At 41.9% G+C, this 22357-nt stretch overlaps 1 protein-coding gene and 1 non-coding gene across 4 annotated transcripts in view; both read right to left on the reverse strand.

Moving 5' to 3' along the window:
• The window catches only part of TMEM150C (transmembrane protein 150C), a 111900-nt gene that overhangs the window by 23052 nt on the left and 66491 nt on the right, over window positions 1-22357 (reverse strand).
• LOC112447202 (U4 spliceosomal RNA) lies at window positions 805-944 on the reverse strand. Its single transcript, XR_003035304.1, has one exon. It is a non-coding gene; the product is annotated as a U4 spliceosomal RNA (small nuclear RNA).

A 22357-nucleotide genomic window follows, 5' to 3' on the forward strand; every position in this document is an offset into this window, starting at 1 on the left:
AGACAGACCTTTGTCAGCAAAGAAATATCTCTGTTTTTAACACACTGCCAAGGTTTCTCATAGCTTTTCTTCCAAGGAGCAAGCGTCTTTTAATTTCATGGCTGCAGTCACCAAGTGCAGTGATTTTGGAACCCCAAAAAATAAAGTCTGTCACCATTTCCACTTTTTCCCAATCTATTTGCCATGAAGTGATAGGACCAGATGCCATGATCTTAGTGTTTTGAATGTTGAGTTTTAAGCCAGCTTTTTCACTCTGTGTATTTAGTTTATGCAATTTCACATGTGTAGATCATATGACTACCACTACAGTCAAGGCACAGGACAGTTTCCATCACCTCAAAGAGCCCTAGTGCCACCCTTTCATAACCACACCCACTTCTCTCCTCCACAGCCTTCTTAATGATCTCTGGCACTCATTAATCTGTTCTCCAATTCTATAATTTTATCATTTCAACAATATTATACAAATGGGATCATGTAGAATGGAGCCTTTAGGACTGACTTTTATTTTTTTAACTCAGCATAATTCCCCAGAGACCATCTAAGGTTTGTGTTGATCAATGGTTTGGTACCTTTTATTACTGGGTAGTATTCCATGGTATGGATGGACCAAGTGTGTTTATTCACCCCTACAAGACACCTGGTTTATTTCAAGTTTTTGGCCATTGCAAATCAAGAAGCTATGAACATTAGTTTACAGGTGTTTGTGCAAACATAAGTTTTTATTTCTCGGAATAAACACCCAAGATTGCAATTTCTGGGTCATTTGATAATACATGTCTAGCCTTTAAAAAAAAAATTCGGTTTCCATGAGACTGTCAAAAATTGCCATTGCAGACTATATTTCAAGTCATCATGGTAGGGTATTGGGAAAAGTTTTCAATTAGCAATAATCACACCTTGGATAAACCTCATTGCCTACAAAACTGCCACTGTGCAAAGCTAATAAGCGTTTAGTTCTTTCTTAAAAATGATATATTTATTTTAATTTTGGTTGTGCTGGGTTTTTGTTGCTATGCTCAGGCTTTTCTCTAGTTTCAGCGAATGAGGGCTACTCTCTAGTTGTGCTGCGGTGGCTTCTCTTGTTTCGGAGCACAGGATCTAGGCACACGGGCTTCAATAGTTGCAGAACACAGGCTCCAGAGCACGAGCTCAGTAGCTATGGTGCACGGGCTTAGCTGCTCTGCGGCATATGGGATCTTCCCAGACCAGGGATCGAACCTATGTCCCCTGCGTTGGCAGGTGGATTCTTATTCACTGTATTACCAGGGAAGTCCTACATGTTTAGTTTAAGGACTTGGTCAAACTGTTTCCAGAGAAGCTGTACCATTTTATATTCTTACTAACAATGTATGATTGATCCAAGGTCTTCATATCATTATCAGTACTGGTGATATCACTATCTGGTGTTATCATTAAATAATTGGTGTTAGCCAGTGCTGTCACTATTTTTTATGTTAGCCATTCTGATAGTTATATATTTGATATTTCATTGTAGTTTTAATTTGCATTTCCCTGGTGCTAGTGATGTTGAATATCTTTCCCTGTGCTTGTTTGCCATCTGGATGTCCTCTTCAGTGAAATGTCTATTCTTTTTACCCATTTTCAATTTGGATTTCTTTTTTTAACAGTTGAGAAAAAAAACAGTTTGAGAGATCTTCATATAGTCTAGATACTAATCTTTTTTGGGAGGATACATGGTTTGGAAACCTTCAAGGCTGTAGCATCTCCGTGCTCTTGAACAAAATATCTTATTAAAGAATTATTTTAAGTTTTTTTATGTATGTATGGTAAAATATACATAACACTAATTTTTTTTTAAACCATTTTAATCATTGTAAGTGTACTATTCAATGGCATTAAGAACCTGAAAGTGAAAGAGGAGAGTGAAAAAGTTGGCTTAAAGCTCAATATTAAGAAAATGAAGATCATGGCATCTGGCCCCATCACTTCATGGGAAATAGATGGGGAAACAGTGGCTGACTTTATTTTTGGGGGCTCCAAAATCACTGCAGATGGTGATTGCAGCCATGAAATTAAAAGACGCTTACTCCTTGGAAGGAAAGTTATGACCAACCTAGATAGCATATTCAAAAGCAGAGACATTACTTTGCCAACAAAGGTCCGTCTAGTCAAGGCTATGGTTTTTCCAGTGGTCATGTATGGATGTGAGAGTTGGACTGTGAAGAAAGCTGAGCGCCAAAGAATTGATGGTTTTGAACTGTGGTGTTGGAGAAGACTCTTGAGAGTCCCTTGGACTGCAAGGTGATACAACCAGTCCATTCTAAAGGAGATCAGTCCTGAGTGTTCTTTGGAAGGAATGATGCTAAAGCTGAAACTCCAATACTTTGGCCACCTCATGAGAAAAGTTGAGTCATTGGAACAGACTCTGATGCTGGGAGGGATTGGGGGCAGGAGGAGAAGGGGACGACAGAGCATGAGATGGCTGGATGGCATCACCGACTCGATGGACGTGAGTCTGAGTGAACTCCGGGAGATGGTGATGGACAGGGAGGCCTGGCGTGCTGCAATTCATGGGGTTGCAAAGAGTCGGACACAACTGAGCGACTGAACTGACTGACTGAACTGACCTTCATATCATTATGTAACCATCACCAGTATTCATCTCCAGAACTTTTTAAGTACCTTCATATCATTACGTAACTATCACCACTACTCATCTCCACAATTTTTTCATCTTCCCAAACTGGAACTATATACCTGTTAAACATTAACCCTCTTTCCTCCTGCCCCAGCCCCTGGTACCCACCATTGTACTTTCTATTTCTATGATTTTTACTAGTATAGCTACCTCATGTGAGTGAAATCATACAATATTCGTCCTTTTGTGTCTGGCTTACTTCATTTAGTATAAAGTCCTTAACGTTCATCCCTGATGTGGTGTGTATCAGAGCTTCATTTCTCTCTAAGGCTGAATAACACCCCATTGGATGTATATACACACACACCATATTTTGTCTGTCCATTCATCTATCAATGGACACGTGGGTTGCTTCCACTTTTTGGCTGCTGTGAATGATGCTGCTATATATTACATATAAACAAACTCATGTCCCTGTTTTCAATTCTTTGGGGTATATACCTAGGAATGAAATTGGTCACATGGTAATTCTATGTTTAATTTTTTGAGGACCCCTCGTGACAGCCACACCATTTTACACCCACACCAGTGATACACAAGAGTTCCAATTTCTCCATATCCTCACCAACTCTGGCTATTTTCTGGTTTCTTGATAGTAGCCAACCTAATGGGTGTGAAGTGAAGTGAAAGTTGCTAAGTCATATCTGACTCTTTGCAACCCCATGGACTATACAGTTTATGGAATTCTCCAGGCCAGAATACTGGAGTGGATTGCCATTTCCTTCTCCAAATGGGTGTGAAGTGATATCTAACTGTGGGTTTGATTTGCATTTCCCTAATGATTAGTGATGTTGAGCATCTTTTCATTTGCTTACTGGCCATTTGTATCTCTTCTTTGGAGAAAAGTCTATTCATGTCTTCTGCACATTTAAAAATCTTTTTAAATTGTTGAGTTGTAGGAGTTCTTTATATATTCTAAACATTAATCCCTTATCAGATATATGACTTACAAAATTTTCTCCCATTATGTGAGTTGCCTTTTCACTTTATTGATAGTGACCTTTGATGCACAGAAGTTTTAAATTTTCATGAAGTCCAGTTTATCTATTTTGTTATTGCTGTTGCCTGTGGTTTTGGTGTTCCATCCAAGAAACCACTGTCAAATCCAGTGTCATGAGACCTTCTCCTTATGCTTTATTCTAAATGTTTTATGGTTTTATCTCTGCCTATTCAGATCTTTGCTATATCTTGATTTAATTTCTGTATGTGGTACAAGATAACTTCATCTTTTTTTTGCATGTAAATATCCAGGACCATGTATTTAAAAGAAAGTCTTTTTCAATTTTGATAAATTCTAACTTACCAAGTTTTCCTTGTGTGGATCATCATTCAGATGTCAAGCCTAAGAACTCTCTGTTTAGCGCTTAATATAGAAGATCTCCTCCTGTAGTTTTTTCTGAAATATGTATAGTTTTAGATAGAAATCTGTGACCTAGTTATGTCTTTAAAACTATAGATCTTTACTGTCTTATTCAATTGGATTAGACTCCCAAAATCACTTTGACAGGAGTCAAGAAATAGGTGATGAGCTAAATCAGTCTTCTGACCTAGTAATACGTCACAAAGAAGATTCTTACAATGAAGAACATCTACTTCAGCCATAATATATCCCAATGTCACTAGGTTCTTTGGCAATTGATGAATACGAGCTTAAGGACAACAGTGAGGTATATGTGTGTAGACAGCGGAAGCCCCCTTCCTTCCTTCACCTCCCTACCCACTTTTGAGTTACCATGGAGGCCAGAAGATCAAAGTAAAAAGCTCTTTTAGGACCAGCTTCAGTTTTGTGGTGGCTCAGATGGTAAAGAATCTGCCTGCAATGCTGGAGATTTGGGTTCAATTGCTGGGTAGGGAAGATCCCCTGGAGAAGGAAATGGCTACCCACTCTGGTATTCTTGCCTGGAGAATTCCATGGACAGAGGAACCTGGCTACTACAGTTCATGGGATCGCAAAGAGTAGGATGCAACTGAGCAACCACCACTTTCTGGTTTTGTTAATCTACCAGTGCCCCATCTCATGTATCTTGATCCTTTTCCCTCTTTCTCTTTCCCTGGGAAGAGAACAACTGTGGTAACTGAACCTGGTAACTGAACAACTCTGTTGTTGCTGTTCAGTCACTAAGTCCTGTCTGATTCTCTGTGACCCCATGGACTATAGCACACCAGGCTCCTCTGTCCTCCACCATCTCCAGAGTTTGCTCAAACTCATGCCCATTGAGTTGGTGATTCTATCTAACCATCTCACCCTCTGCCGGCCCCTTCAATTTTTCCCAGCATCAGGATCTTTTCCAATGAGTTGGCTCTTCGCATCAGGTGGCCAAAGTACTGGAGTTTCAGCCTCAGCATCAGTCCTTCCAATAAATATTCAGGACTGATTTCCTTTAGGATTGATAGGTTTGATCTCCTTGCAGTCCAAGGAACCCTCAAGAATCTTCTCCAGCATCACAATTTGAAAGCATCAATCCTTCCTTGGTGCTCAGTGTTTCTTTATGGTCCAGTCCTCACATCCTTGACTATATGGACCTTTGTCAGCAAAGTGATGCCTCTGCTTTTTAATTCACTGTCTTGGTTTGTCACAGCTTTCCTTACAAGGAGCAAGCGTCTTTAAATTTCATGGCTGCAGTCACCGTCTGCAGTGATTTTGGAGCTCAAGAAAAGAAAATCTGTCACTTTTTCCACTTTTTCCCCTTCTATTTGCCATGAAGTGATGGGACCAGATGCCATGATCTTAGTTTTTTTAATGTTGAGTTTCAAGCCAGCCTTTTCTCTTGCCTCTTTCACCCTGATCAAGAGGTTCTTTAGTTCCTCTTCACTTTCTGCCTTTAGAGTGGTACTACCTGCATATCTGAGATTGTTGATATTTCTCCCAGTAATCTTGATTCCAGTTTGTGACTCATCCAGCCCAGGATTTCACATGATGTATTCTGCATAGAAGTTAAATAAGCAGGGTGACAGTATACAGCCTTGTCATACTCCTTTCCCAATTTTGAACCAGTCAGTTGTTCCATGTCCAGTTCTAATTGTTGCCTGATAGTCCATGGGGTGCAAAGAGTCAGACACGACTGAGTGACTAAGCACAAGATACCCACATACAGGTTTCTCAGGAGGCAGGTAAGGTGGTCTGGTATTCCCATTTCTTTTAAGAATTTTCCACAGTTTGATGTAATCCACACAGTCAAAGGCTTTAGCATAGTCAGTGAAGCAGAAGTAGCCATTTTTCTAGAATGCCCTTGCTTTCTCCATGAGCCAATGAATGTTGGCAATTTGATCTCTGGCTCCTCTGCCTGTTTGAAACCAGCTTACACATCTGGAAGTTCTGAGTTTACATACTGTGAAGCCTAGCTTGAAGGACTTTGAGCATCACCTTACTAACATGTGAAATTAGCACAACTGTTTGGTAGTTTGAACATTCTTTGGCATTGCCCTTTTAAGGGACTGGAATGAAAACGGACTTTTTCCAGTCTTGTGGCCACTGATGAGTTTTCCAAATTTGCTGACATATTGAATGCAGCACTTTAACAGCATCATCTTTTAGGATTTGAAATAGCTCAGCTGGAATTCTGTCACCTCCACTAGCTTTGCTTATAGTTATGCTTCCTAAGGCCCACTTGGCCTCACACTCTAGGATGTCCGGCTCTAGGTGAGCGACCACAGTATTGTGGTTATCCAGGTCATTAAGACCTTTTTTGTTTAGTTCTTCTATGTATTCTTGCCACTTCTTAATCTCTTCTGCTTCTGTTAGGTCCTTACTGTTTCTGTCCTTTATCATGCCCCTTCTTGCAAGAAATGTTCTCTTGATAACTCCAGTTTTCTCGAAGAGATATCTAGTCTTTCCCATTCTATATTTTTCCTTTATTTCTTTTCATTGTTCATTTAAGAAGGCCTTTTTATCTCTCCTTGCTATTCTTTGGGAACTCTGCATTCAGATGGATATATCTTTCCTTTTCTCCTTTGCCTTTTGCTTCTCTTCTTTCCTCAGCTATTTGTAAAGCTTCTTCAGACAACTATTTTGCCTTCTTGTGTTTCTTTTTCTTTGGGATGGTTTTGGTCACTGCCTCCTGTACAGTGTTACAAGCCTCCTGTCGTAAAGGAGGTAACTGTTACCTACTGTGCCCATCAGTTCTTCAGGCACTCTGTCTGTGAAATCTAACCCCTTGAATCTATTTGTCACCTCCACTCTGTAATCACAAGGGGCTGTGTTATACACACCCAAAGAATGGGACTCTAAGTCCCATTTTGTCCAAAATAACCTGTCTTTCCTTAGCCCATACCTAGCTGATAATGTGACCAAAAGAACCCACAATAGAAAAAACACTGATGTGCTCTATTGTTTCTGTGCTGGAAGATGATTCCTGGAGGTGCCAAGAGATGAAAATGTGATTTCTTTAAAAAAATATTTCTTTATTTGGCCGCACCGGGTCTTAGTTGCGGCACATGGGATCTTTAGCTGCGGCATGTGGGATCTAGTTCCCTGACCAGGGATGGAACCTGGGCCCCTAGCACTGGGAGCACAGAGTCTTAGCCATTGGACAACAAGGATAGTTCCTGGTTTGGTTTTATAAGCTGTTCTGACTTGGTAAGTTCAGATATTGACTGCAAATATTTTTAAAAGAAAAAAAATGAATAGGTCTATTCAATTAAGTCTCTTCACTGCCTCAGTGTTACCTGAGAGGTGGTTCTCTTTTTCCCATCTTTCCTGACACCATTAAAATAAACTGGCCCAGTGCTTCCAGTCACAGAAGCAAGTGTCACACAAAGTTTACTTACATTTCCTAGTAAGGACAAGTTCCACTGTTTCCCTGAGTTGCATCAATGTGGTACCTACCAGCTGCTGCTGCTGCTAAGTCACTTCAGTCGTGTCCGACTCTGTGCAACCCCATAGATGGCAGCCCACCAGGCTCCCCCATCCCTGGGATTCTCTAGGCAAGAACACTGGAGTGAGTTGCCATTTCCTTCTCCAATGCATGAAAGTGAAGTCTTTGAAGTCGCTCAGTCATGACTGACTCTTAGAGACCCTGTGGACCACAGCCTACCAGGCTCCTCCATCCATGGGATTTTCCAAGCAAGAGTACTAGGAGGCCACATTTTTCTTTGCCTTTTTAAAGATAAGAGGGGAAGAAGGAAGGACTACGCCATACTTCTAAGATAGCTTTATCTTTGCATTCTGAATTATGTTTCTACTTAATGTAATATTTACTCCATTGATATTAATCTTCCAATAATATCTCACAGGAAAAAACAGGATAATTTCTCCCATGTCCCAAATAGTAAACTATATCTGGAACAATGTCACCCAATACATTTCTGACAAAAGGAAGAAAAGAACCAGAATTGCGTAAACCTTCTCAAAAGGGTTCTGGCATTTAGACTCGGTTTGGAAGATTCTCCTCCAAATGGTGTCATTTATCCAAATGATTTGCTAAGCTGTTATCCAGACGGTCAAATCCTCCTCGCGTGCCAGTACTGCTAATCCTCTGTACATTTCTACTGGGTGTTTGTTTCTTCAGTAAATAGCAATTCCTCAAGTCTGAGGCTTCCCTAGTGGATCAGATAGTAAAGAATGTGCCTGCAATGTGGGAGACCTGGGTTTGATCCCTGGGTTGGGAAGATCCCAGGAGAAGGGGAAGGCTACCCACTCCAGTATTCTTGCCTGGAGAATTCCATGGACAAAGAAGCCTGGTGGGCTGCAGTCAGAGGGGCTGCAAAGATTCAGACACGACTGAACAACTAGCACACAAGTCTGAGCAGTCTTCACTGTCTTTCATGGCATCTGTGGTAGGAGTGGGACTGCACAGTGGGGACCGTCGAACACTTGGAGTCAGAGGCTGAACACTTCAATCTGCTCCCTGATCCCCTGAAGCTCTCCTTCTTCCTCAGAGAGAAAAATGAACTCTGTCAAAGGTCTGCAGTGGCTCTGCCATCGCTACTTTTATTCCTCCGTAAATCTGATAGCTTTTAAAAAAATCTTTTGGCTGTGCCAGGGCATGCAGGATACAGGATCTTAATTCCCTGCGTGTGTGCTCAGTCATGTCCAACTCTGCGCCCCAGTGGACTGAAGCCCGCCAGGCTCCTCTGTCCATGGGATTTTTCCAGGCAAGAATACTGGAGAGGGTTGTCATTTCCTCCTCCAGGGGATCTTCCCCACCATGGATCGAATCCATGTCTCCTGAGTTTCCTGAATTGGCAGGCAGATTCTTTACCACAGGAATCAAACCCTTTCCCCCTGCATTGGCAGCGCAGAGTCTTAATCACTGGACCTCCGTGGAAGTCCTAAGTCTTCTAGCTTTAATGCTCAAGAGAACATCTGGTCACTTGAACATTTACAGTCTCATGGAAGCAAATAAAGCATTCCCTTAAGCCCAAATCAGCTTGGCACCCAAGCCTCCAACTATGTGAACATGATCTGAAGAGGGGGTCTTGATAATGGTCATATATTCATATTTTTTATCATCGAATTCCAGACAGATGGCTCATACAGTATTATCTACTGAAGCTACCCAAGTCAAAGACTATAGTGTACTGTTACCATGGTAACCCTTGAAGACAAGCCTTCTGCTCTTTCAAGTGGAGGTAAAATTTCTCCAAGCCACGAATGGGAAAAAGTAAAGCCTACTAGATCACCTTCATTTGTGGATTTTATAATTTTACTTAATGAGAAACTACTTACGACAGGGAAATGTGTCAAAAGTTAAGATAATATTTTCTGGAGCTGGAAACAATTTTCTTGTTATGAACTAGAAGGATTTTATAAAACGGAGGTTAGTGGAGAGATGCAGCTATAATTCATGGACTTGGGAGCCAGATACCAGAGCTTGGAATCCCAGCTCTGCCACTTGTTACAGTGGTTGTGTGACTTCAGATGTTCAGCCCCCTGTGTCTCAGTTTCTTCACCAGTAAAGTGGGTACAATGATGGCACCCACTTCATCGGGTTTTTATCAGGATTGAAAATACATCTAAAGCTCTGATAGCAGTGCCTAGAATTTGATGTCTTTTCAATGTCTTAACTACATGCTACTGCAAGTGATATTTGGGGTCTTCAGTTATCTTTTTTTTTTTTTTGTAATTTTGTAATTTATCAGGAAGTAAGCTCTCTGCCAAAGCAATTTTTCATTCTGCTCTTAGGGCCAGCTGGCATGGAGCAAGAAAGATTAACAAGTCATTACTAATGACCAGGATTGTCACAGTGTCTATGAACCAAGCGCATCCTTGATTTTTTTTTTAACCTTCATGGAATCTTGAGTTATTTTTCACATGTGTCATAGACAAATGTGGAGGGTTTGTGTTATTTTATAATTCATTTACAAATTGTAATGACAAGGACTATTTGTTTTGTTTTGTCCTTAAAATGTTTACAGAGTCTCAGATATAAGCCAGCATAGAGAGACATCTGCAAAACAACAAACTCAATATGCTGGTGGTTAAAATTCTGCTTTCAATATTCTAAATCTGGGAAAGCATGATAGCTTGAGTGACCTGGTGTCACCCTAAAAATACATGACTTCCTCTAATCATAGAGATATAAACAATACTATTCAGGCTATGAGGTCAATTTCCAAAATAATTTCTCTGAGCACTGGAAAGAAACAATATATTAGTTAAAAAGGGAAATCTGTGAAATATTACCATCTCCAAAAGAATAGGATAATTTCGATATAGAACCAATGGTGATTGGTTTTTTCCCCCAGTGTACTCTTGATTTCTAAAATCAATCACTTTGGGACTACCCTAGTGGTCCAGTGGCTAAGATTCCAAGATCCCAATGCAGGGGGCCCAGGTTTGTCATGTGGTTGGGGGACTAGATCTTGCAAGCTGCGACTAAGACTCTGCATGCCACAGTGAAGATCCCACAAGCTGCAATGAAGACCCAGTGCAGCCTAAATAAATATTAATAAAGAAATATTATAAAAGATAGTCAATCACTTTCATTCAATTGACAGATGACTTATAGGGATCCTTTCATGTCTGTGGCCCAAATGATTCTTTTTCTCAGAAATAGATGGAACGTACTGACCTCACATCATTCAAGAAATAATCCCAGAAGGAAGTCTCTTCTTCCAGTATTTCAATTCAACAATATCCTCTTAGAGTTTCTATGCCAAGAGCCTCCTCAGAGGCCATTTGTATCTTCAATAATATTAAAAATATTCCCCATGTGTGACAGATAAAATTGCCAACCCAACAGTCATTTCTCTGCTTTGTCTTAGCTAACACAATCTCGTTCTACTCAGGACAGCAATGTGTTCAACCCAAGGGTATAAGTCATGACCTGTCTAAGCCCATCACAGGTATCTCATTTTCCTTAGACAAATATATTTCCAGACTCTCTTGCACCTAGCCAATGAGATGCAAATGGGAAGGATTTGCATCCCTGATAATGGAAAGTCTCTTTTCTTCCCACTCTCCTCCTTTCCCATTTGGGATGCTGTTGTGAAAGAATGATACCTAGTGCTATGGCATCCATCATGTAGCCATGAGACCACAAATCCAAAGAGCCAGCCAACATGCTGAGGATGGCAGAGTAGCAGATGGGAAGAACTGACTCCTTGATAGTATCATTGAGACACTGCACTAGATTCTAGCTATCACCAGCTTCCAAATTTTTTGTAATGTGAACCAATGAAGTCTTTATTGTTTTATTACTATAGGTTGGTACAGCATCAAAATCTACCCTCCCTTCTTTAATTATAGCTAGGCAAATGGCCAAGACATGGAAACAGCTTAAATGTCCATTGACAGACAAATAGATAAAGATGTGGTCCGTAGATATAATGGAATATTACTCAGCCATAAAAAGAATGAAATAATGCCATTTGCAGCCATACAGATGTACCCAGCGATTACCATACTAAGTGCAGTAAGCCAGACAAAGACAAATATCATATGATATCACTTATATGTGAAATCTAAAAAAAGAGATACAAGTGAACTTGTTTACAAAACATAAAGAGACTCATAGACATAGAAACAAACACGGTCATCACAGGGGGATGGGGGAGGGATAAATTAGGAGACTGGGGTTAACACATACATGATACTATATGTAAAATAGATAAATTACAAGGTCCTACTGTATCGCATGAGAAACTGTATTCCGTATTTTGCAATAACTGAATCATTTTCAGGTGCTGTACACCTGAAATTAACATGACATTGTAAATCAACCATACTTCAATAGAAATAAAATAAGATAATTAGATAAAACTGTTAAGAAAAAAAGAACAGACACAAGAAAAATGTCTTCCAAAATTTGGTCTGTGCCAAGAAAGTCCCTTGATTCTTTTAAAGAGAAAAGGAAAACAAAAATCATCTGATATGTCTGATGGTGACCGCAGCCATAAAATTAAAAGACACTTGCTCCTTGGAAGGAAAGTTATGACTAACCTAGACAGCATATTAAAAAGCAGAGACATTACTTTGCAAACAAAGGTCCGTCTAGTCAAAGCTATGGTTTTTCCAGTCATCATGTATGGATGTGAGAGTTGGACCATAAAGAAAGCTGAGCACCGAAGAATTGATACTTTTGAACTGTGGTGTTGGAGAAGACTCTTGAGAGTCCCTTGGACTGCAAGGAGACCCACCAGTCCATCCTAAAGGAAACCAGTCCTGGGTGTTCATTGGAAGGACTGATGTTGAAGCGGAAACTCCAATACTTTGGCCACCTGTTGCAAAGAGCTGGCTCATTGGAAAAGACCCTGATGCTGGGAAAGATTGAAGGCAGGAGGAGAAGGGGATGACAGAGGATGAGATGGTTGGATGGCATCACCAACTCAGTGGACTTGAGTTTGAGTAGGCTCCGGGAGTTGGTGATGAACAGGGAAGCCTGGCGTGCTGCAGTCCACAGGGTCTCAAAGAGTTGGACACGACTGAGCGACTGAACTGAACTGAACTGAACTGACAGGTGGGAAATGCCAATGGCTTCTCTATCTCAGACATCAGGAGATTAGAGATGAGAAAATGCACGTTGCATTTCTCCTGAAGTCTACTGTTCCAGAGGCCTGCATAGAGCTGCCACTGATTTCAGTGTGGGAGGCAAGGAAGTAGAGAAATAAGGCTCAAGACCCAGGACTTGGAAAGGATTTGCGAGAGACCTCTGGTCTGTGAACTGCCGAGAAGTTAATACATCAGAAGGCAGCTGAGTCTCAGAGGGATTTGTATTTGCAAACGTACTACAGCCAAGCCAATAAACCCTGTGACCACTGTACTGAGACCTCCGGCTGTCAGCATGTAGATAAAACAGTAGAGCCACTAACAAGGGCATGTCTCTAATGCCCGCTTCAGACATGGATAAAGGGGAAACTGAATAGGAAGAGCCTCCCCTCCCTCAAAGACGAGGCCAAGGGACACACAGAGCCATAGACAAGAGGGTCCTCCTGAAGAAGAGAGCTAGGGTCTAATCAGGGAACGCCCTCCTCTGCCAGGGCAGGGGTCTTGCCCACCGCCTGCTTCGTGGTACCAGCATTGCTATGGGCCAGGGGCTGCTACGTGCATTTCTTTCTCCTCTTTTTCAAATGGGAGTTCCAACTGCGGTTTTCTAATCCCTGTTCCATCATTGTATATCAAGTGTGAGTATGAGTGTACAAGAGGAGGTAACTTGTATTTGAGTTCACAGGTGGCCAGGCCATTAGAAGCATATCCAAACCTGATGGAAGCGACTGTGCATTCCCCAGAGACCATGGACTTTGAGCTGGTATGTTTACTGTATGGGCTCTTGTCTGTCTCCCTTGGGATGGAGCAGTTGGGTTCTATGTGTTGGAAAGAGGGTATTTGCCGAGGTCCAGCCCCGGCTGATCCAGGGTATTCGAAGGAGAGACGGCCTAGGTGACCTATTTATTTATTTATTTATCAAAGATATAAAGAGTAATAGAATGAGGATAGCTCAGTAGGAAAATTCAGTGGAGAAAAGAAGCTGAGTAGCTTGGTTTACACAGAAAATCAATATAACCCATGACACCAGGTTAGCTCTGACCACGGAGGCTGCAGGCGCCCTCTCAAATAGCGGAAGGTGCCCCACCTTAGACACCTTCTCGAGTGGGTCTTAGAAGCCCAGGCAAATAAATGGTCGCAGAGGATATCCACGCTCCAGATGGAGACTCAGCTGGAAGTTAAGGGGAAGAATGACATGGGGAGACCAAGCGTTGGTGAACAAGGCCCGTAGCTTTATTTTCAACAGGGGCTTTTATACCCTAAGTTACACATAGAGGATAATAGGGGATGCAAAGTTAGCAGTTTTTGATCCTTATCAAAAACCAGGGTTTCTTTCCTGCAAATTTACCGTATACAAATGGTTTAGGTGATTTACATCATCTTCTGGCCAGAAGGCCTATTAACATTTTATGACTTTTGACAAGGACTTATCAACAAAGACTTATTTTCTCTAAGAGTAATTATTTTAAGGTTTGGCGCCATCTTCCGAAGATAAAATTGCATTCCTATAGGGCGGATGTGTAATGGGTTTACAACAAAGGAAAGAATTTATTACCTTAAGGGTCTAAAGTTACTAACACCAAGGCCACTACTTATTTTTTCTACATACCAACTATTAATTAATACATATTCAAGGATACAATTCAGGGGATGTGGAAACTTGGCAACAAGCATTGACTCATCAATGAAATCTTTTACTAGTTTTATTCTGACAGTTTCTAACTCTCTGAGAGGCTCTAAGCTATTTGAATATCTTAAGCTTCCCGTGCCTCTCGAGGCTGGGAGACTGTAAACAATCGTATACAAGGCTGTAGGAGTCCGGGTAAACTTGTCAGGCGAGTTAGAGAGCCATCTGAGGGGTTTGGATTTAAACACTCCTAATTGCCCAGGAACCTTATTAATTGGAGCTGTAAGTTAACTCTTTGACAGAGAGAGCGAGATGGTGATGGGGGACAGCCCCCAGTAAAGTCAGAGGTGAGAGCACAAAGCAATAAAGTAGGCAGACTCTGGTTTTTTGGGGGTAGATGCTCGAGAATATCCGGGGGGACTCCTGAGGCTCGATCCCGCCTTTGCGTATGCCAGGCCTCCTTCCTCATGACCTTTGTCACAAGTGGAATGTCTCTCGCCGGCTCCCGGCATGTATTCATGATACTTGGTGGAGAGAGGGACTGACTGTGGCAAGGCTTTAGCCATCAACCTAGGTGTCCATCAATAGAGGGATGTATAAAGAAGATGTGGTACATATACACAGTGGAATATTATCTCATCCATAAAAAAGAATGAAATGTCATTTGCAGCGATACAGATGGACTCAGAGATTATACTACGTGAAGTAAGTCAGAGAAAGACAAATATATGCTATCACTTATAAGTGGAATTTAAATAAATGATACAAATGAATTTATTTACAAAACAGAGACAGACTCACAGACTTAGAGAATGAACGTATGGTTACCAGGGGGGAAGGATGGGAGAGAGGGACAGATTGGGAGTTTGGGATGGATATGTACACACTGCTATATTTAAGGTGGATAACCAACCAGGACCTACTGTATAGCACTGGGAATTCTGTTCAATATTATCAACCTAAATAGGAAAATAATTCGAAAAAGAATAGATACATGTACATGTATAATTGAATCATTCTGCTGTACACCTGAAACTAACACAACATTATTAATCAACTTTAATATAAAAGTTAAACATTTAAAAAAAGATACAAATGAAATTATTTACAAAACAGAAAGAGACTCACAGACATAGAAAACAAACTTATGGTTACCAAAGGGGAAAGGTTGGCAGAGGTGGGAATAAATTAGGAGTTTGGGAATAACAAATACACACTACTGTATCTAAAATATTAATAGATAACCAACAAGGACCTATTGTATAGCATATAAGTAAGTGTTAGTTGCTCAGTCATGTCTGACTCTTTGCAGCCCCATGGACTGTGGCCCACCAGGCTCCTCTGTCCATGGGATTCTCCAGGCAAGAATACTGGAGTGGGTTGCCATTCCCTTCTCCAGGGGATCTTCCTGACCCAGGTAACGAACCCAGGTCTCCCACACTGCAGGGAGACTATCGTCTGAGCCATCAGGGCCATAGCTGTAAAGCATAGGGAACTATATTTAATATCTTGAAATAACCTACAATGGAAAAGAATCTAACAAAGAATACACACAGACACACACTAATATATATATATATATATATATATATATATATACACATATATATCTGTATCACTTTGCTGTACACATGAAACACAACATTGTAAATCAACTATATTTCAATAAAATTTTTTAGAAGACTGTTAGCTAGCTGTCTATGAAAATCCATTCTCCCTTTCTTCCATCACGTTAGAAGAGCTAGGCGTTTGGCTGCCCAGCCTCCTCTGCACTGGGAATTATCCACCAGATGAAATTCCTGCTAATGGAATGTGAATAGAGGAGTGTGTGCCACTCCTGGCCCAGTGCACACCTCTCAAACACTCACTTCCCGTGGGCTGAGCCGGCGAGGATCAGAAGAAAGAAGTTACGTTGAGCATGGCTTGTCATGAAAGCCTCCTCTCCCACTGATGTGGGACACCCGCCAGGGACTGATACATGAGGAAACAAACCTTCATTTTTAAGGCATATTATTGTTGGGTTTCTTTTAACAGCAGCTGAATCTTTTACTATAGCTAATACATTCAGATACTCTGTTAACCACAGCCCAAATATCTTATCTGATACCTGCCATTATTTCCCACAAAAATAATGAAGTGACTGTCCAGAGCTCCTGGAGAAGCACATGGATTCTGAGGTGATGATCATTTAACAGAAGCTGCCCTGATGAATCAGATCATACCCAAGAGCTCCAAGTGAGCTCCAGGTGTTTGCTCTAAGTATGGGAAATAATTAAGGCCAAGGAACGGCTTCCTCACTTAGCAGTGATTGATGTTATATATAATTTTTTTAAGACCTTACAAATACTCAAAACATATGTTTTTCCTAAAGAGCTAGTTGTACTTTATAGATCTGAAATGAAATGAATCCTCAGGACATCCTGGGAGGTATAATAAAGGTTGGGTAACATTATTAATTTTATAGATGACAATGAAGTGATTGCTTTTAACACTTGTGATTCACCAGTTCTAAAGAATCTTTTCTAGACTTTTCGCCACATGCAATTATTTTATGAGCCTTTCGGTCCCTAAAGGCAAAAAACAAACACATTAAAAAAAAAAAAAAACTGTAAAGCAGTCTGATCACAGGCTAACTGAAAATGAAATCCTTGTGGTGGGAAGTCCCTGATCCAGAGCTTTGAAATAGCATCATAACAAGCCTTTCTAACCCAAAGTCGAAGCTCCAAGAACCCAAAACAAACGACTTTTCATGATGCTGGCACTCTCTTGCCAAGCTCTGACACCAACTCCTCAGGCCTGAAATAGATGTGAAACAAACCAGAGCATAAAAGAAATCCTGGAAGATAGGTAAGTTCAGGAAGTTCAAGATCTGAGAAGGAAATGCAGGGAGAATCTTATGTGGCTTGTGGTAGGACGCTATGGCTAAGAAATGCTAGGTTACTACTGCACATGATCGTCAAGCCCTAAGCACGGAACTTGGATCTCTTCATCCAACAAACTGACAAGCTGCTCATAGGCTAAGACCAAAAGTGATGGTCAAAACGGTCCTTCTTCCACTCTCCATTACAGTGGGGACACAGAACTGAGCTGGATCCCTGAGAATGTGTCCCTGATCCAGAGACTCCGGTTTCAAATCTAGGCTCTGCCACTGAGTTGCTGGGTGAGTGAGGGATAATCGCTCAGTCGTGTCCGACTCGTTGTAACCCCATGGACTGTAGCCCACCAGGCTCCTCTGTCCATGGAATTCTCCAAGCAAGAATACTGGAGTGGGTAGCCACTTCCTTCCCCACGGAGTTGCTGGGTGATGCTGTGCAAACCCCTTAACCTATCTAACCCTTGATTTTCTCATCTATAGAATGGGATCATAATAGTACCTCCTTCCTAGCGCTGCCATGATAATTAAGGAAGTTAATCCACATCAGGCTCTTTGATAAGTATATGGCAAGAGCTCAATAACTGGAAGCCCATTTTTATAAATTGCTGTCTTACTGTCGCTAGAGCCCACCCATTTGTGGTTAAGAAAAAGAAAGCAGAAATGCAGATTTATTCCAGCTTAACAGTGACTGCTTAGGAATTCAATGAGGAAACTGAAAGAGAAAGGAAGATAGGCTTTTGATGTTCTCTCAGTGGAGCAGGGTATGACCTTGTACAAAAATCCTTCAAACAGTCTCTTAGAAATTATGCTGATGATTTCTTTGGAAGGACAAAAAAAAGCAACATAAAATATCTGAGACCAGAGGTTGCTTTGCAGAGTTCAGACAGGCACCGGTAAAGGTCATATATCATCTTGCATCTTTCTCAAGGCCAGAGGAACTAATCAACAACTCAGAACCTGAACCAGAACCGCTACATCACCAGAATAAAAACCAGTGAAACCAAGGACTTATAAAATGTTGGTAACTTGCCTGATGCCTAGTCTTCCACAGCCAGCTGGTGTTACGCACACACTGCGTGAAAGGTGACCTAAGGCAGTTTCTCATTTCATACAGTTCCCCTGCACAAAAAAAAACCTGGAAAAGACCTAAAAAATCATCAATCTTGGGGCTTCTCGGTGGCTCAGTGGTAAAGAATCCGTCTGCCAATGCAAGAGGTACGGGTTTGATCCCTGGTCCAGGAAGATCCCACATGCCTCTGAGCAACAAGCCTGTTTGCCACAACTATTGAGCCCAAGCTGTAAAGCATGGGAGCCGTGACCACGGAGCCCACACGCTGCAACTACTGAAACCCGTGCGCCCCAGAGCCTGTCCTCCATGACGAGAAGCCACCACGATGATAAGCCTACGTGCTGCAACGAAGTGTAGCCCCTGCTTGCCCCAATTAGAGGAAAGCCTGTGCAGCAATGAAGACCCAGTGCAGCCAAAAATAAATAAATATATAAAATTATCAGTTCAGTTCAGTTCAGTCACTCAGTCGTGTCCGACTCTTTGCGACCCCATGGACTGCAGCATGCCAGGCCTCCCTGTCCATCACCCACTCCTGGAGTTTACTCAAACTCGTGTCCATTGAGTCAGTGATGCCATCCATCCATCTCATCCTCTGTGAATTTTAAGCACTTAGAAGGCTACCCTCGTGGCTCAGACGGTAAAGAATCCGCCTGCAATGCGAGAGAACTGGGTTCGATCCCCAAGTTGGGAAGATCCCCTGGAGAAGGGAAGGGCGACCCACCTCAATATTCTTGCCTGGAAAATTCCACAGACAGAGGAGCCTGGCGGCCTAGAGTCCACGGGGTCGCAAAGAGTCAGACTCAGCTGAGTGGCTAACACTTTCACATTCAGAAGGCTACAGGGTATACTTAAGGGGCATGATCGCAGAATTCAGAGCAAAATTAGGAAAATCACAAACAAACGTGGCTCCGTAGTGAACAGTGACATTTAGCATTTAGAGGAGTAACACATCCGTCCAACTGTCCAATCCATACACAATCCATACAGCCTAGAGGCATGTGCTAGGAGACTGGTCCGCTTCCCAACTCTCAGAAAGTAACGACTGGCATGCAATTGGAACTCTAAACTGCTCAAGAGGGACTTCCCTGGTAGTCCAGTGAACTGCACTTCTAGTGCAGGGGACGCAGGCTTGATCCCTGGTCAGGGAACTAGGGTTCCACATGCTGGGCAGCCAGAACAAGCAAACAAACAAAATTCAAATTACCTAACTTGCACAGTATGCTGGGCCCAACAGCTGGTCGTGCCCCTCGGTAGCTCTCCAAAGGCACCAATGTCCGTCACCACACCAAGGATGCTTTGGCTTGGGTCCTGGGTTATTTTTTCAGGTCAGTGCTCTCCCAGCTGCCCCCTTCCCAGCTCAGATACCAGCTCCCTTCTGTGGTCCATCTCTACTTCTCTGTGAAGATGGGTCCTGCATGCTATCCATTTCCTGACAGTGAGAGGGAGGAGTGTAGTGAAGGAGGGGAATCACCCCCTATGACACTCACACCATCCCTCCCAAGTGCCTCCTTTTGGTTTTGTTAAAATCAAACACAAATGGGACCAGACTTGAAAATGCCCTGAGCAAAATCAGTTTAGTTATACAAGCAGAACTTAATTTGGTGTGTTCTGCAAGACAAGCAAGGCTAATGTGACCTGAGTCACCTCTTGCTTCTGCCTCTGGGAAAGTCAAAAGTGAAACTTCAGTCGTTCTCTGAAACTGATAATAAGGTCATCACTAACCAGTTCCCTTTCATTTAAGAAAATTCTAATATTGTAAACAACCACTGTGAAGAATAAACAGCAAATACTATATAAGTTGGGCTTCCCAGGTGGCATGGTGGTAAAGAATCCAACTGCCAATGCAGAAGATGCAGAGGAATCAGATTCAATCCTTGGGTCGGGAAGATTCCCTGAAGGAGGAAATGCAACCCACTCCAGTATTTTTGCCTGGGAAATCCCATGGACAGGGGAGCCTGGCGAGCTACAATCCCTCTGGGTCCCAAAGAATCAGACATGACTGAGCACACACATCACACTGTGTAAGCTGCTTTATAACAATCTACCTCGGAACCTTGTTCCATGTTTTGGTTTGAGGGCTCCTGTCTTGCAAACTCTTTATTTTTGGTATGTGTACAATAAACTTAAACTAATACAACTATTTCAGTGATTCACTGGTTTTACTTCTGCTTTTTTCCTAAACTTTTGACAGTTCACAGCATCAGAAGTAGAATCCAGAGAAGATCCCCAAAGACTCCAAGGTCGATGAGCAACAGGTGCCGGGACCCAGAGCCCACCCTGTCTGCTCCTTTCTGATGGCCCTGGAGTTTGAGGGGTAGGCCTCTTGGATCTGAGCTCTCCTCTCTTTGCATTCTGAGTTCTCCAACTTGACTGTGCACTATTGCTTTCTGTTTCTGTATGTGTAAGCTTCTTTAGAAGTCTGACTGGGAGGGGAGAAACCTGTGATTCCTCTGGGGTTTAGGCAGCAGCAGGATTACTGGGCTCCACATAGATTATTTGTTTCAGGAAACCTAAAGGTAGAAATAAGTTCCACCTGCTCTGACCTCCTTCTCCCTTTAATGACTCCCTCTTTTATATGTATGCCCACTGTGGATCGGGATCTTGTGCCTTTCCAGAAAAATGAGTGGACTTTTAGATGGTTGAGAATGATAGTGGCCACTGTGGGGAAATTTCAGTTTAGATAAGGCCACCTTAAGAGACACTCTTGAAAAGAGAAAATCCCAAACTTCTTAGGGACAATGGAATGCATTCTTTGACTAAAAGACAAGATGACTCCAAAAGTATCCTCTCTAAAAGAATCCTTACAGGATGCCCCAGAAACCTTTTGTAAAAGAAGACTTTGTCCATCTAAGCAGGTTATCTTAACTTAGTCCACCTGCCAGAAACACAATTTGGATCCAGTTTTTCTTTTGAGTTTTGTATCTGAGACACGGCTAAAAATTTTAAATGAAGGCTAAAAGATCTGTATTCACGTCTGTCTTTGTTTATGTGTGTGTGTGTGTATATTATTTTTGTGTAATATTTTAAAAAGAGTTATATTTAGTTGAGTTAAAGAAAAGTAATGTTTATATAAATTAAATTTTCCTAAACTTCTCAGAATATAAAATCTAACCCAAATGTTTTTCAAGCTAACATGATATGAGATGCTGCTGCTGCTGCTAAGTTGCTTCAGTCGTGTCCAACTCTGTGCAACCCTATAGACGGCAGCCCACCAGGCTCCCCCATCCCTGGGATTCTCCAGGCAAGAAGGCTGGAGTGGGTTGCCATTTCCTTCTCCAATGCATGAAAGTGAAAAGTGAAAGTGAAGTCGCTCAGTTGTGTCCGACTCTTAGCAGCCCCATGGACTGCAGCCCACCAGGCTCCTCCATCCTTGGGATTTTCCAGGCAAGAGTACTGGAGTGGGGTGCCATTGCCTTCCTGTGGTCATGTATGGTTGTGAGAGTTGGACTGTGAAGAAGGCTGAGCGCCGAAGAATTGATGCTTTTGAACTGTGGTGTTGGAGAAGACTCTGGAGAGTCCCTTGGACTGCAAGGAGATCCAACCAGTCCATTTTGAAGGAGATCAGCCCTGGGATTTCTTTGGAAGGAATGATGCTAAAGCTGAAACTCCAGTACTTTGGCCACCTCATGCGAAAAGTTAACTCATTGGAAAAGACTCTGATGCTGGGAGGGATTGGGGGCAGGAGGAGAAGGGGATGACAGAGGATGAGATGGCTGGATGGCATCAGTGACTCAATGGACATGAGTCTGAGTGAACTCCAGGAGTTGGTGATGGACAGGGAGGCCTGGCGTGCTGCGATTCATGGAGTCGCAGAGTCGGACACGACTGAGCCACTGAACTGAACTGAAGATAATCTTTGATAAATGGAAGCTAGTTTAACTCCTAGAAGAAAACATAGGCAGAGCACTCTTTAACATAAATCACAGCAATATTTTTTTTTTGGATCCACCTCCTAAAGTAAAGGAAATAAAAGAAAAAAAAAAGACCTAATAAAACTTAAGAGCATTTGCATAGTAATGTGAGCTATTGACAAAACAAAAGGTAACCTACTGAATGGGAAAAATATTTGCAAGTGATATGCCTGAAAGGGGATTAATATCCAACATGTATAAACAGTTCATACAACTCTACATAAAAAAGCAAACAATCTGATTACAAAATGGGCATAGAACTGAGTAGACATTTTTCCAAAGAAGAAA

Source organism: Bos taurus, chromosome 6 (genome assembly GCF_002263795.3).
Source record: "Bos taurus isolate L1 Dominette 01449 registration number 42190680 breed Hereford chromosome 6, ARS-UCD2.0, whole genome shotgun sequence".
NCBI lineage: Eukaryota > Metazoa > Chordata > Mammalia > Artiodactyla > Bovidae > Bos > Bos taurus.